This window comes from Callionymus lyra, chromosome 10 (genome assembly GCF_982586985.1).
Source record: "Callionymus lyra chromosome 10, fCalLyr1.hap1.1, whole genome shotgun sequence".
In the NCBI taxonomy this organism is placed as follows: Eukaryota; Metazoa; Chordata; class Actinopteri; order Syngnathiformes; family Callionymidae; genus Callionymus; species Callionymus lyra.
This window is the reverse complement of record NC_141827.1, coordinates 23,130,576-23,145,401: the sequence shown is the minus strand read 5'-3', so window position 1 is coordinate 23,145,401 and position 14,826 is coordinate 23,130,576. Positions and strand designations below refer to the sequence as shown.

Genomic DNA, 14,826 nt, shown 5'->3' with positions numbered 1-14,826 from the left:
TTTGTGGTTATATAAGATTTTTTTTATTTTTAAAGTAGTATATTATCATTTAACATTTATCACATTATGGTATAATAAAAAGTGTCCTGTTTAAATTAAGAACCACAAAAAAAACTAGTAATATTACTCATACATGTTGAAAAAAATAATGAATACAAGACGAAAATATTGATTCACAAAAAAGAAAGATTGAGAAAACTTGAGTTAAATCATTATTTTTAAGCTAAGTATCAGTTTCCAGATAAGTTCTACGAAAGAAAAAATAACAAAGAAGCTCTATATGATCGTAAAAGTCATAACCACAATATTAGTTTATTACACCGCCAGTAGGTTTTCTTCGACCTATCAAGTTTGATTCAGCTGCTGCTAGATGTAAGTGCGACTGGCAGCTTCTCATCCTCCAGCGCTGTGTGAATGAAATATGAGCTGCAATGTCGACCGAACACTTGTCACCAACAAGCGTGTATGAATTAATGATAAAAGAGCAGAGGTGTGTTTTAATACGCTCCCTCGCTGTCGGAAGGTCTCTGCGTTATCAAGAGCTGTACTCCCAGTTTTTTTTTGTCTAAACACGGACAGAAAGTGGTTCCAGATATGCAGAGACATTCAGACAAATACAAGCAAGTCCTTGTTTTTTTTGTTTTTTTTAAAGAAATGTTTCCAATATAGACTTAAATGCACCTTTTCTGGTAAAGACCCTCTGCTCTTTGAAGCTTAGCCTCATTCTCTACTTTTCTTTCACATAAGAAAAACCCATTTCTTCGTTCAAAGACCTTCATTTTTCAGTCATTTTTTAAGGAGATTAGAGCATCTGCAGAAAATGATGAAATGGCTGTCGCTTTTCTCCAAAGTTCAACAAGCCCGTTGATGGAGCAGAACTTGTATTACTTTTTGATTCTGAAACATTCTGAACGTCCAAAAAAAACAGTTTGGTTGAAGGTTTATTGCAGACGGGGCTCAACTACTGGACCGGGGAGCATGCTTAGTCCGTGAGCTGACTCTCATAGTATGTGTTTTTTCCCTCTAGGTTTCCTTTTTTTTAAAAAACAGACAAAAACATCCAAAATGAGGTCACTCACCTGATTGGCAGGTAAATCAAAATTAGCATTAGCTGTTTGTTAGCGCAATCCAAGGTTTTTTGTCAGTTCTAATGACAAATAAGGAAAACACTTAAACATACATAAAACACAAATTAAAAATAACGTATGCATGAATGTATAACTATGACGCGGATAAAGTGAACACACAGTACACACATGTGAAAAAATATATTAGATAATATACAAACACTAAAATCAACACATCAATTGATTAAAATACACACAAACCCCAAAGTAAATCACATTGTACTAAACAATAAATATACATCAAATAAAAACAACACAATATAGACAAACCAAAAAAAACACACTACAAAAACAATTACCACAAAAAACACACATGTAAAGAACACATATATGCACAAGGAAAATATTGTGGAACTACCATCTACACTAACCAAAACAAGACTTTTGTCCAATTTAGTTTGTTTTGTTATGCTTATTTATGAGTTAAGTGTGTATCTGTGTGTATGTGTGAGATGTGTGTTGTTGATTTATAGATCCTCAAAAAGCATAAAAACGAAAGATTAACAGTCATATAAAAAAAGAGAGAAAAAAACCCACAAAACCCGTTCCACTTACATTCGACTCCCTTTATAACGCATATAAAACATTTGTACGACACAAATTCTGAGAAACACACAAAAATGTGACCATTAAAGACCCTGGAAAAGAGCCATAGACATAATAAACCAATGCGCACGCAAATACATAAAATCCTGGTTACCTATAATTACCTGCTTTAAAAAAATAAAAAAAAACGTTTTTATTTTCCTTTCTCTTTGTGATTATTAATTTCCAGTCGTTCCACTCTGACATTTCACACCTCCTCCTCCCATAAATGAACCATCACACTCATAAATCAGCCGACAAACACCGACTTGTGCAGAACCCGAAAGGTTCTGAGATTTATGTAACACGTTCGTGTTTTCCACTTCCTCATTTTAGTACTGTTAAAGCTCAGCTAATAAAAGCTCCTATTAATATTTCCTGTTGCTAGGCAACGGCAGGCAGCAAGTAATAGCATTCTGTGGAAAAATAGATGACCGATAAGGAAAAATTCAATTCTTTTCTCATCTCCCAGGAGAAAGTGCTTTTTTTTTTTTTTTTTTTTTTCTCCTGGCAATGTGATATGAAAGTGTAGTTATATATTAAGAATCGTCTTTTAAGGAATATGAGCTCTTCTCCCATTTTGGAGCGATGTTTATTGTCGGCGGGAGTGACGGCTCATCTTTTATCTACATCGCGATAAAGACTATTAATGATAACGGGAGTGAGAGGCTCTACTTTGATTCGCTAATAGTGAAGAGGAACACTCCAGAGACACGCCATGGAAAATGTCACATTTTTAACTACGTTTATATCATAACAAATATAATTTCAAGTGTGTTTACTTGAACACGAAGCTAACACCACATTAGCCTGCTAGCTTTGTTTTCTCCAAGATAATTGGAACCATTTAGCTTAAAAATGGAAATAACAGCAGGATATGCTAAAATTATATATCAGTGAAATATGTATTAGTTATGAGCTAAAGTAAATACTGTAAAAAAAAAAATAGATACACTAAAAAAAATCCCATAAACATATATTTGTATCTTATTTTTTGCTTTCAAGTAATGTTTTCTACTATCATAGTTATGTTGTGGTTACAATAATATTGTATGAATAAAGTGTGTATAAATTATTTTATTTACAGTTAACATGGGCATATTTTCAGTTTGTTCATTTTTGAGTTGCAATTAAACATGAAAGATGAAAAACTAAATCCAGTGAGGTACTGGTGGTGACTGAGGACGAGAGGATACAGTCGACTTGATGCTAGTTTAGATTTGAATTTAAAATGCCACATCTTTTTCTTTGGAAAAAAACAAACATCTTATTACACACATCTTCTTCCTCCTGGTGAAGAACAAACGAAGAAGAAGGGAATGCAGAAAAGAAACAATAGGCTGCTGTTATGAAGCCGATACGTAGATAAGAGATTTCATATTACACTTAGCTACGGGCTCCTGCTGAGACTTATCACGCCGTGAAATCATGTCCATATTGCACTGTGCCCTATCTCAACCATCCATCAGCTCATTCGGCTTTTCAGCGCCGGGGATGATTCTGGCCTGGTGTGGCTGAGCAGAACCCAACCCGTGTCATCTCACTCAGGGACGTCCCCCCTGCGGTGCCACCAGCCACCGTTTCAACACCACTGGGGGCAAACGTTGACAAGTGTGACTCCAGCCCCCGAGTGCTTAAACACTTTCTATTCATGCGAGACACTTCGTAACCATTAATGCTGCAGGAACACACAGCGGGCACGGACGGACACGTACTGTACGTTCTTGATGGCGCAACTTATATTTCCATCGAGTGCCTTTTGTGCGCTCGATTTTAAGAGCTCGGCAGACGATTAGCCATAAATGCCAACGATTTTAAGGAAATAAACAATTACAACATGAATCCCAGTTATAATGTAATTGAACTTTAAAATAAAAGTAGACACTTTTAATAATAAAAGTCATGATTTAAGCCAACCTGCAACTGTACACACCACCCTGTGAAACAAATATTCTGGCTTCTTTGGTAGAAATCATTCAAACTCTTGCAGGAGCCAAGGTCTAAAACTGGCAAGTTCTGACAGTTTGCTATGACCTTTTTTTTCAGCTTGGGTACATTTAGCTTAACCTGCCGCATTAACACAATTATTGGGGGGTTTGCTTTGCAATTAATACGCACAAACGTTGATGTTAGCATTAAGTATTCAGGAATAGCAATGCAAGCTTAGCACTTGTATCTTGGAATTTGTTGACTAATTAAATAAATAGCTATTCTTGCTTAGCGTCGCTTGTCAATAACAGCTATCCACCCCATAACACTTTGTCTCTTTGTATATTTCGAATAAGACCAAAAACTAAATTATTTAAATCTCCACAAACCTATATTTTGTGATATGAAATTGTTTGTATGGCAGTGTGTGTATTGATTTGAGAACACATAAAAGCTAGCAGCTAGCAGTAGCATCCGTTAGCACTCGAGATAATCTTTCATCCCCTCTAAACTATCCTCGGTCTGTTTATCCTTAGGCGTGACATCAGAAAAAGTACAACACCAATCACTGGACAACAACAACATCGTCATTTTAAACATTATTACCGATTAAAGTTAGGGATCGTATTGACAACAAAAAAAGAAATCAATACACATAGATCGCAATTTAAGTTTTCTTTATGATACCCTGTCAATATTCCACAGCACAGGATTGATAACATTCTTTTGAGTGTATAAAATAAAATTATTCAATTCATTTACTTAATTAAACTTCCCGCCACTACACGGCAGCAGTAATTACTTCCTATGCAGCTGAAAGAACATGGAAATCATGAGAGATCCCGGTGATGACTGAGGACAAGAGGATACAGCATCTTTTAAAGCTGATGTTTGGTCAACACCAGAGTCAAGTACTTGACAATACTACACATATATCCTTTGTTCCATATCGTATCAGATTGTTGCTGATACACATCCTTACTTGAATTATGATAAATCATAGCACTACTTCTGTAGCTAATGTAGAATCCTCTGCAAATTATATTTGCCTCAACACGTATCCGTGAAATTATGAATAAAGAAGCCGTTATTTTTGCGTGTTAAATCCGTGTCCTGCTTGAAGTGACATTGAACCAGTAAAAGCAAAACTTTATCTTCCCTTAAAAGTGCTTTACTTTGCAGCCGTTGTAAATGTCCTCTAACAATTTAATTTCGTCGGTTCTGCCCGAAACAATCTCCAGACTATTGATGGAAAACAGCCTCGATTAAATAGTGGAATTCATTGTAATGGGATTTTTTTTTTTTTTTTTTTTCAATCAATTTTTTTTTTCATTCAATCACCTTGACACGACCTCTGCTTCCATCTCATGAACGCACTTTCTATTGTCTGCTCTTTTCTTGTGTTCCCCCCCCCCGTTCATTATTTCAGCAACTCGGTTGTTGTTGTTGTGTTGTTTTTTTGTTGTTGTTGTTTTTGTCCCGCGCACACAACGGCGCAGACACACTCGGAGAGTGTGTTTGACACGGCAGTGAGGAGTCTCATTAGTGGGAGCAGAGGAGGCTTCTGCTGTCAGGAGTGTGTGTCGCCACCACTGCTCACTACTGTCTTCCACATGTCACGTCAAGCCAGCCTCTGATTGTGTGACGCCCGGCTTTGTGAGGTGAGCGCCGAGACACACCCGGGCGGAGAGCAAGAGAGAGAGGGAGAGAAAAAAAGGGGGGATAAAAATGACTGAGGAACAAAAGAGTAAGCTGTGGGGGGAGACGGAGAAGAAGGAGGGCGGCGGTGGTGGTGGTGTGGGGGGGGGAGAATAAAAGCAAAAAAAAAAAAAAGGAGGTTCTGACATCAGCAGTAATGAGGAACATGGTGCCGAGGGGGGAACATCATGACATTACCATTCGCAAATCAGCAAGGCTCCGAACATTCGTCTCGGAATCACTCGGCACTTCAAATCCAACGGTCTCAGGTTTCCCTTCATCGTCGTGTTTTTTATATTTAAACATTTACTTAAAAGGAACTACTTTCTATTCATAAATGGACGATATCTATGATACGAGTTGAATTTTCAACTCAAATCCAATTAAAAATAAAACGTAAATATGAATGTTTATAAATAGTTGATATCCACAAGAACATCCATTTATATAGACTTATGTAAAATACATCAGCCTTTAAATGAATGAATCACCTTAATCAATTTGATAGTTACCAGTAGTGATGGGTTGATGAGGCTTCATGAAACATTTGATGCTGTATCATGATACCGGTTTGAAAGATCACTAGTTGTCACTCTCAGTTTTAAAATAATGTCAGGTTTAATTGAATAAGAGAATCAGAGCCATCTAGTGGATTTTCAATGTATTGTGATACATCGTTAGATGTTTCATGAAGCTTCATCAACTAGTTACAAGTAGTGATGGTCTGATGAAGCTTCATGAAGTGTCAGTGTCTTGTTGTTCAGAGGTCAGTAGGTGGCGCCATCAGATTTTCAAAATTGAGGTAATGTATCATGATACAATATTAAATGTTTCATGAAGCCTCATCAACCCATCACTATTTACAAGTAGTGATGCGCTGATGAAGCTTCATGAAGCAGTGTCATGTTGTTCAGAGGTCTGAAGGAGGCGCCATCAGTTTAAAAATAATGTGATGTTTCAGTTGTTCAAACAAAAGGAAAATAGTGCAGAGAATGCCATCTAGTGGACTCTGAAAATAATGACACTGCTTCATGAAGCTTCATCAGATCATCACTAGTTACAAGGTATCTAAAAAAGAATGAAAAGAAATATGAATTTCAAGCGAAGTCAAGAGAATAAGAGAAGAAATCATAAGTATAAAAATGACGATTTAAATAATAGTTATTAATAAGGATTGAAAAAAAAGTTAATTTACTATTATTTTAGCGGGAGAAAATGTAATTTAAAAAATGTTACTTCTAAATAGATTAATGCAGTAATTCAATACAAATTGAGAATGGATAATGAGAATGTAAATGAACATACATAAAATGTATAATTATTTGTACAAATAGAAAAAATAGCAACAATAACCAAACACTGTAGTTCGAAAAATTAGTAGAAATAAGAAAAAATGCTTGTTTAAATGTTTAACTCCTTTTAGCTTGTTCTTTAATTCTAGCAAATTGTCACATAATTTTACACAGATATCCATAAAAAAACATAATATACAAGCACTCATATCCAAACAAAACATATATCTCATCTGCTCTTATATTATCTACACCACACTCACTATACACAACATGTTAAAGTATAAAATATCCATGTACTAAACAGATATCGAAATTGGTTTCACAAAGGTTTTGAAAATGAAGTGAACCCAAAAAACAAATTAATACATTGGGTTATATTTTGGTGAAAACCAATATAATTGATTTTCTTTTACATAAGAAAACAAATAATAACGATAAAATAAGGAAATGTGTGATGAAAAGTTGTACTTCAGGATTTAATTTTGTGTATCGAGGCCGAGCTAAAATCTTATCTAAAAAGCTAATATCTGAGATGTTGTTCCTCAAACCAAGTTCCAATTACAAGCCGAGCAGCATCTCCTGTCGTTCTTCTAATTAACAAGAACACGAAGCGTCTACAGACGAGTATGGAAATATGAAAGATCGCTTTCTTGCACATTTCAATGCTTCCTCGGACATTATAAAAAAAAAAAACAGAAGCATCAAAACGGACAAGATGTACCGACGTGATCTTTCAACACGTGTCCAAGCTTTGAGGGGTTTTCCTGCAACATGTGTTTCTCTCTGGTGAACATCCAGCATCTGCCACCATTCATCTCTCTTTGCATCGGCATCTGTCTGGCGTCACAAGGAGGCGGCGGGAGTTTGCTTTAAGTAACAGATGATTCATAAATCCCAACTTATTAATTCCGGGGCCCGCTCGTGCAAATGACCCTCGCGGGGGGAAGGTTGATCAACCAGAGACGAAAAAGCGAGAGAGTCGGGAGGGGGGTTTGGGGTTGGCACCGGGAGGAAGAGAGTTGTTAGTGCTTTGCCCTCGGGGTGAATGAGAAGTACCTTTGAGGCCACGGCTCGCCTCCCCACCTAAAGACGTGTTTACCGGCGTGTTGTGCCGCGGCTGTTCTTTTGAAGGATCAGTCTGCGACGCGCCTCTAATTAAAGCTGTCATGGCTGGCTGCCTGCAGGGATAATGTTCTATTATTATAGTCATTTGTTTCAATTAAACGCTGGCTGATTTTACAATAGCAGCCGTGAACCTGCCTGAGTGAGCCATCATTCTCAACAAGATGGCTCCAGTCGAGCAGCCAGCCGGGGAAGGAGCCGGGGAAGCAGCGGCAAAACCGCGGAGAGGAATTGATCACAGTGGAACAAGCTGGAGGAGGTTTACTCTATTGGCTGCCTCGGTTACTGTGGTTCCATTCATGCTGGTGCTGGATTATTGCTTCTATTAAGTCGAAGAATTGAACCCTTTTCATTGAGAATTATTCTTTCTTTTTTTTTATATCCAGATATTTATTGCACCTTTTACAATCTCGTTCACTTGTACAAAAGCTCAGTTTGTCGTCACCAAAATAATCCAGTTACTTACTGTTACGGTTGTACTTTATGCAAGTTCTAAACCAGTGGGTTTGGGGACCGTTTTGTTGGTCAAACAGCAAGAAAAAAATATAATTCGTTTTTAAAATACTTATATGTTAATACTGTCTCAAAGGTATTTTATTTAAGACAACATTTTTTCTGAAATACCATTAGCTTGTGATGGGTTAGTCATGATCACCTCATGATACAGCATCAGTTGTTTGATGCAGTATCATGAAACAGTGTCTTAATCTTGAAAGGCCACTAGATGGTACTCTCTGTTCGTAAATGATGCCAGTTTTAATTTGAAATATTCAATCAAGGCTTATAAGTGATTTTTCGTTGATTCTGGACTGTTTCCTCCAAAGGACTTCTTGGTTGTTTTTATGTTGTTTTTGTGTGTGTGTTTTAGTCATTTTAGTGTGTTGATTTTTTATTTTTAAATTTTTTTTAATTAATAATTAATTTAAGCAAATAAGATTATAAGTATTCAAAATTAAGTCACTGTATCATGACACTGCATCGATCAGCTGATCCCTTATCAACACAACTTGGTTTTGACTAATGACACGTCAAGATACTTGTTTCTGTCAAAAAAAAAATTATATCTCAGACTATCAGTTCTAGAGCTACTTCTGATTCGTCATTATGGTGAGATGTATTTTTAATGCGCTTAATGTCACAAAGTGGTTTTCTATTTTATTTTTTACTGTTTTCATCTGAAGTTAAGTGCATTTAAATCATGTAACTTATCAATGGCAGTTTACCCACTCAATGTCAACAGCTGGTATAGCTCGTGGCTAAAGCACACCGTTCTGGACCCAAACCCCGGGTTCAATCCCCAACTAAGGATTATAATTGTTATGTGATTATTAGTGAAATCTTATTTTGCTGGGCTTTTTATATATGTTTGTCATTAGACTCTATACAATTCATTATTTTGAGGAATAACTAAATGGTAAAGAAAAGTCAAACTGTTTCTTTTAGGCATTTTTTTTATTCTCACATCATTTCCTTTTCTTTTTTTTATTCGTAAGATTACATTTAAAAAGAAAAAAAAAAATCTGAATATTTGTGGCTTCATCATTTTTTTTACCATGTCTGGGGCTCTTTACTAAACGACAAATCAGATGTTTTTATTCATCATTAAATTCATTTTATGTAGCCATTAGAAGCACAATAATGTATCCAACTAAAAGCTGTTAGTTCCAGTTCCCTGCTCCCAGGATGTCATTCCATTTATGTCAGCGCCTTTATTGCCTGAGGTCACATAAGGCAACAACTAGATCCAACACACATCATTTTTTTGTTTGTTTGTTTTTCTTGGCGGGCGTATGGCGGTCCAATCATACTCAAAGAGTTCTCAAGTAGCAGGCAATCAATGGGGAAAACAACACTGCTTTGTCTTGATTTTCAGTTTACTTCTGCTCTTTTTCTTGGATTTAGATGCTCTGTTTTCTCTAATCCATATTTATTACACACTTATTTTCCATTATGTTATATTTTGTTATACACTGATCAAATACAGGGGAAATATTTTTGCCGTCCTTCTCTTGGTACCATTTGTAACGTGATTTCATTTTTTTTAGTGTTGGTTCGATGCTGGCGATATGTAAGGAAGGTGATGTGGTGCAGGTTATTTGAAAAGCCAATGAAACGTCATTTTATCTTAAAGTCACATGTTCTTTAAAGAGACATAGAAGAAGAAGCACTGAGATAGAGCATACCTCTGCCAAGGACCTACTTTCACATGAGTAAGTGAAAACACAGCATTACCATGTTTTCTCGCTGGTATGTTGTTATTTGTCAAGTACAGATTTTTTTTGTTGCAGAAATTCATGTTTTAATCTTTTGTTATTAACCATTAATATGCAAATGTACAAACAGTTTGTTCATTGTTCGTGTCGCAATTAAACTTCTGGTCGGTAGATGGCAGCAGACATTACGCCCTATGTAGTTAAAAGAACAATGAAATCCCCAAAAATGACTGAGGACGAGAGGATACAGTCGACTCCAGCATCTTTTAAAGCGAATGTTTGGACATATTTTGGTTTCAAAACACATAAAAGTAGTTACAACTTCGTCAAGAGTCAAGTGGTCTGTAAATTGGTGTCAAGAACTCAACAATACAAATATGTCCTTGTTGCCATACATCGTGATATATTGTGTTGTTGTCCCTGTATTGTGACGTGTATGGTATCGCCAGATTCTTGCCAATAAAAGCCCACAGTAACACCTGGTAAGATAAACTGAACTAAGGCAGGATAGCAAAATATACAAAAAAAAACTTTTGATTCCCAGAATTTGGGAATTATGGCCTTGAGACTCATCCACCGAACAACCTACCGAAGTCTTTTGGGAAGATCTTATCTGAGGCACGAGCTCGACCGTCGTCAGACATGACCAAACGCTTGAGTTGAAAACTTTTAAAAACACCTGATTGAAGGTTCGGCTACTTTCCAAAACCGTGTCAGGAAGGAACAAGAGGTTACTTGAAAGTTAAAAGTTCGGAAAAAATCCATCTCCAAACTTGGCCGCATGGTGATGAGTGGCCAGGCGCAGCTAAACGCTGATGTAAAGGCAGGAAACCGGTTGTGAACGTGTTCCTCTCCCATCGTTACGCCTGTCGTGTTTGTATTCACATCTTGTACATCATAGTCAAATGGGAGTCAAATAACAAAGGCTTTCCAATTATGTGCAGCACATTGTGTGTGAGATGGAATATCACAAAGCCATTGTTCCCTCTGCTCCTGCTGACCTTACCTTTGAAATGGTTTCAGAGCCGCTCCAATTGCCTGCACCATTTGATTTAGCTAAGGGGATTTGACCACCAGCACTGAGATGAGAGAAGGAGGGGACGGGGGGAGGCGAGTGAGGAGGGGGGAGTCATACAGATACAAGGAGAATGAGATTCAAACCAGAGCAGGCTAGAATGGCTAACCTTGGTGCGTCCTCATGGTGATCAGAGCCGAGTGGCATCTGTCGCCGCCGTCAACAAACATGCGCGAAATGACGAGGAAAATACATTAATATGCTCTTGTCGTCACGTTTGATCTCAGTTATAGCTATCTAAGCTCCACGACGTTATTGTATTCTTTTCATCTTTATTATCGGTTTAGTTTTCTGTTGATTGTGTTTTTATTCCGTCTTAAAAACTTATAGATATTGATCTATAATCATCTTTTATTGATCCGGAACAAAAGCAAAATGAAAAGGTATCCGCACTTAGAGATTAAGCTTTGCTGGCAACAATTCTACAATGTCTATTCTAGAAACCTTAAAAAACAACTATAAATAAAAAAACATATATTAATTCTTTAACAATAATAAAAATACTTAAATAATCATTCAAACAATTCCCCCGTCTTAAACATTAGCTTGTTAATGCTATGCTACTTAGCTACAAAAACAACTTAGTAATCAGGAAAATGAAATGTAGATCTATGGTTATTTTAGCGCACGTACAGTAAGATAACAATGTAGCATATTTTGTATGTTTTTAATGTTTAATGTTTTATAAGGAAGCTACAATATACTGTTTTATGGCTGGTATGTTATTATTTGTCTAATACAGATTTTTCTGTGCAGAAATTAACGTTTTAAATTCAAAACATGAATTACTTCAATATATCCTTCCTCTAACTGCGTCATCACTTATTCTGTTTCATATACTGTAGCGAGAAACTTCTGTTCCTGACTAAACCCCCCACTCTCTGCCTCTTTTTTTTTTCTTCTTCTTCTCCTGGCCAAGCATTTAGATGATTCCATTAGGAATTATCATACAGTAACTATGGCAACCGTCCACCGCAGCCGTCTGCCACTCTCTTTATTTATCTTTAGCTTGATGGATCAATGTGATAAACTTCTCTTTCCTTCTATTTTTTTGTTGGTAAAAATACATAATGAACTTTTGAAAATGTCACTGGCTACTGTTAAAAGGAAACTTTCTTTGAGTTATATAAGAGTGTTACTCTTTATAAAGACGCGGAATTGTGGAAGTATTATAGACATTGTCCGATGTTTTTACTCATGGATCAATATTATTCATCAAATAAATTATATTATTATCATATAAAAGCTACTGAACTGATAGACAGTGATTGTATGAATGAAAATAAAAAAAACTATATATATCCATCATGAACAATATACAGTTCATACAGTAAAATATATATTTTTTTTTTATTAAGAGTATATTTAAATGATTTTGGAAATAAAGATTTGAATTGAAATGAATAGTAGTTTGAGAGTATCTGAAACACCGGGTTGCAAATATATATATAAAGTAAACATATTTATCGAATTATTCATCATCAAGTACAACAAATATACAATTAAAATAGAAGAATATTTGTTTAAATATATTTTTGAGGTGTAATTTTAATAGAAATGAATACAGTTAGTTTGATGAAATTAAAAACAGAACTTAAACTGAAATATTATTTTAAAGTGTTTAAATTATGAACACGGCACTGTACTAATAATAAAAGAAATAACCTGTGAGACACAATAATAGTAGTGATTTGTGTACGACCCTTCGCTGCCGCGTTAAATATGTACGTTTAAAAAGGGTGTCAATCAGGCCACCGTGCTGTTGCCATGGCGACGTAACTGCTGTAGCTATGATAGGCTGTTCATGTTTGATTAATTTCTTTCCCAATGCTTCTTCAATTCTGAGGAGCCTTAAAGAGCAAACCCATGGAAAATGGAAAATTAATGGATTTCTAGAGTCCCTACCCCCTCATCTTCTTCCCCTTCTGCTGTGTCTCCCCCCCTCGTTCTTTCTGTGCCTCCTTTTTTTTTTCCTGGTGTTTTTAACAAGTGCGCTGATGGTGTTTTGAATTATGACTAGAAGTTTTGGGATGGGGGGAGGTTACAGCTGGTTTATTTGAAATGCAAAAGGAATGTCTTTGTCACAGATCTTGTTTTTGTGAGCAGCTGCTGCGGCGACCAATCTAATGTGAATATTATGAGTTTTCAAAGCGGGCGGGAGCCTCAAAACATCGCCACTTTGAAGTGCGTTTTTTCTTTCTTTCTTTTTTTTTCTTTTTTTTTAATGGAGGGAATCTACCACGGACCTACCGTGATTAGCCTTCATCTCTGAACTCCTACTTGTGTTTATGGTGACCCCGTATGCACGGCTGCTTTCAACTTGATCTTTATAGCGGCGCGCTAATGTGTAATGTTTTATTCAACTCATAAATGTTTCAGAGAGCTAACAAATGCTATTTCATCACTTTCTGATCTGTAAATTGCCAAACATTTTCCACATATGCCGCAGTTAAATCCACGCGGCGCTCCTTCGCTCGTGTTCAGTCCGCATGAATCTTGAAGAGAAGCTTTTGATGTAATTAAAGAGCCGATCTAAGTGAGAGAGATTTTTCACTTTCTTTTTTTTCTCATTTATCCAGCTGAGCGATTCGGTTTTTAGCTGCTATTTGCGGAGGCCGTGTTACAAAAGCAAGTTATTTAACCTGGACTTAGTAATAGTTCACTCCTCCTCCTCGCAGTGGGATCATTCCTGCTGATCAATAATATTGACAGAACGATTGTTGGGCCCGGAGCTGAACTGGAGTGATCCGCCGGCACCTTACACTCTTTCTTTACACGCTCCCACTGTTTTATATCTTCGGCTCACACTGACTTCTTCAGAGTCTCACCGACATTTTACTCTATTCTTGCTTCGTGTTTGTGTACTATTGATGTCGGGGTGTTTCTATGAAACATGAGGGTTTTTTTTGCTTTTATCACACAAAAATGTATATCATTCATTTTTAAATATTAATTGTGACCTCGTCGTGAATATAATTCCTCCTTTTTAGCTGTTTTTTAACCCATTTAAGCTCCTATTTTATTGTATTTTTTGAAATCCTAGCATTTAAACTATGTACTTCAACCTACACTAAAATAAACGTGTATTTTCTTCATAATTTATTAAATCAGGAATTTTATATATCATATCTTAACTCTGTGTAAGGTTACTACATTAACAATTTTCAGATAGAAGATGGAATTGTTAAAACCCTTGCAGGAGCCAAGGTACCGAGCCGTAACGTTTATTTAAACATTTTTGTTTTTTATAGATTATGTTTTTTATAGCTATACGGTGTATGTTGAGCCAAACCAGATCACTGTATATATACATTTTTTCATTTTATGTGAAGGAGATTTTATAGATAACGTTTTACTTGCTAGCCAGCTAGCCCTGTAACACTTTCTTTCTTTATATATTTGTGTTCCGATTTTTTTTTCAAATGACATTTATGGTAAACTTATCTAGATATTTTTTATATTACATTGATATGTCAGTATGGACATAATACATATAGAAAGAATTAATCTTTATTTATAGGTCAAGTAGATTCTAAACAGAACTTGCAAGCTCAGCTAGCAACAGCCCGTAACACTTTATATCTTTGTATATTTAAGTTTAGATCTGGTTATATGATGTGTTCGATATTAAAGTAATACACATTCAAAAAATGAATCTTTATTTATAAGTTAGTGCTAGCTGCACCCCGTAACACTTTTTAATGTATATTTAAGTTCAGAAATGTATGGAAAACAGATAGTTCGGACCAGTTTGTCTTTAATGATAATAATTTGTGTTGAGG

At 36.0% G+C, this 14,826-nt stretch overlaps 1 protein-coding gene across 2 annotated transcripts in view; it reads left to right on the top strand.

The window, feature by feature from the left end:
- tox2 (TOX high mobility group box family member 2) overlaps positions 1-14,826 on the top strand; it is a 134,618-nt gene that overhangs the window by 98,984 nt on the left and 20,808 nt on the right. The gene's annotated exons all lie outside the window — the stretch shown is intronic.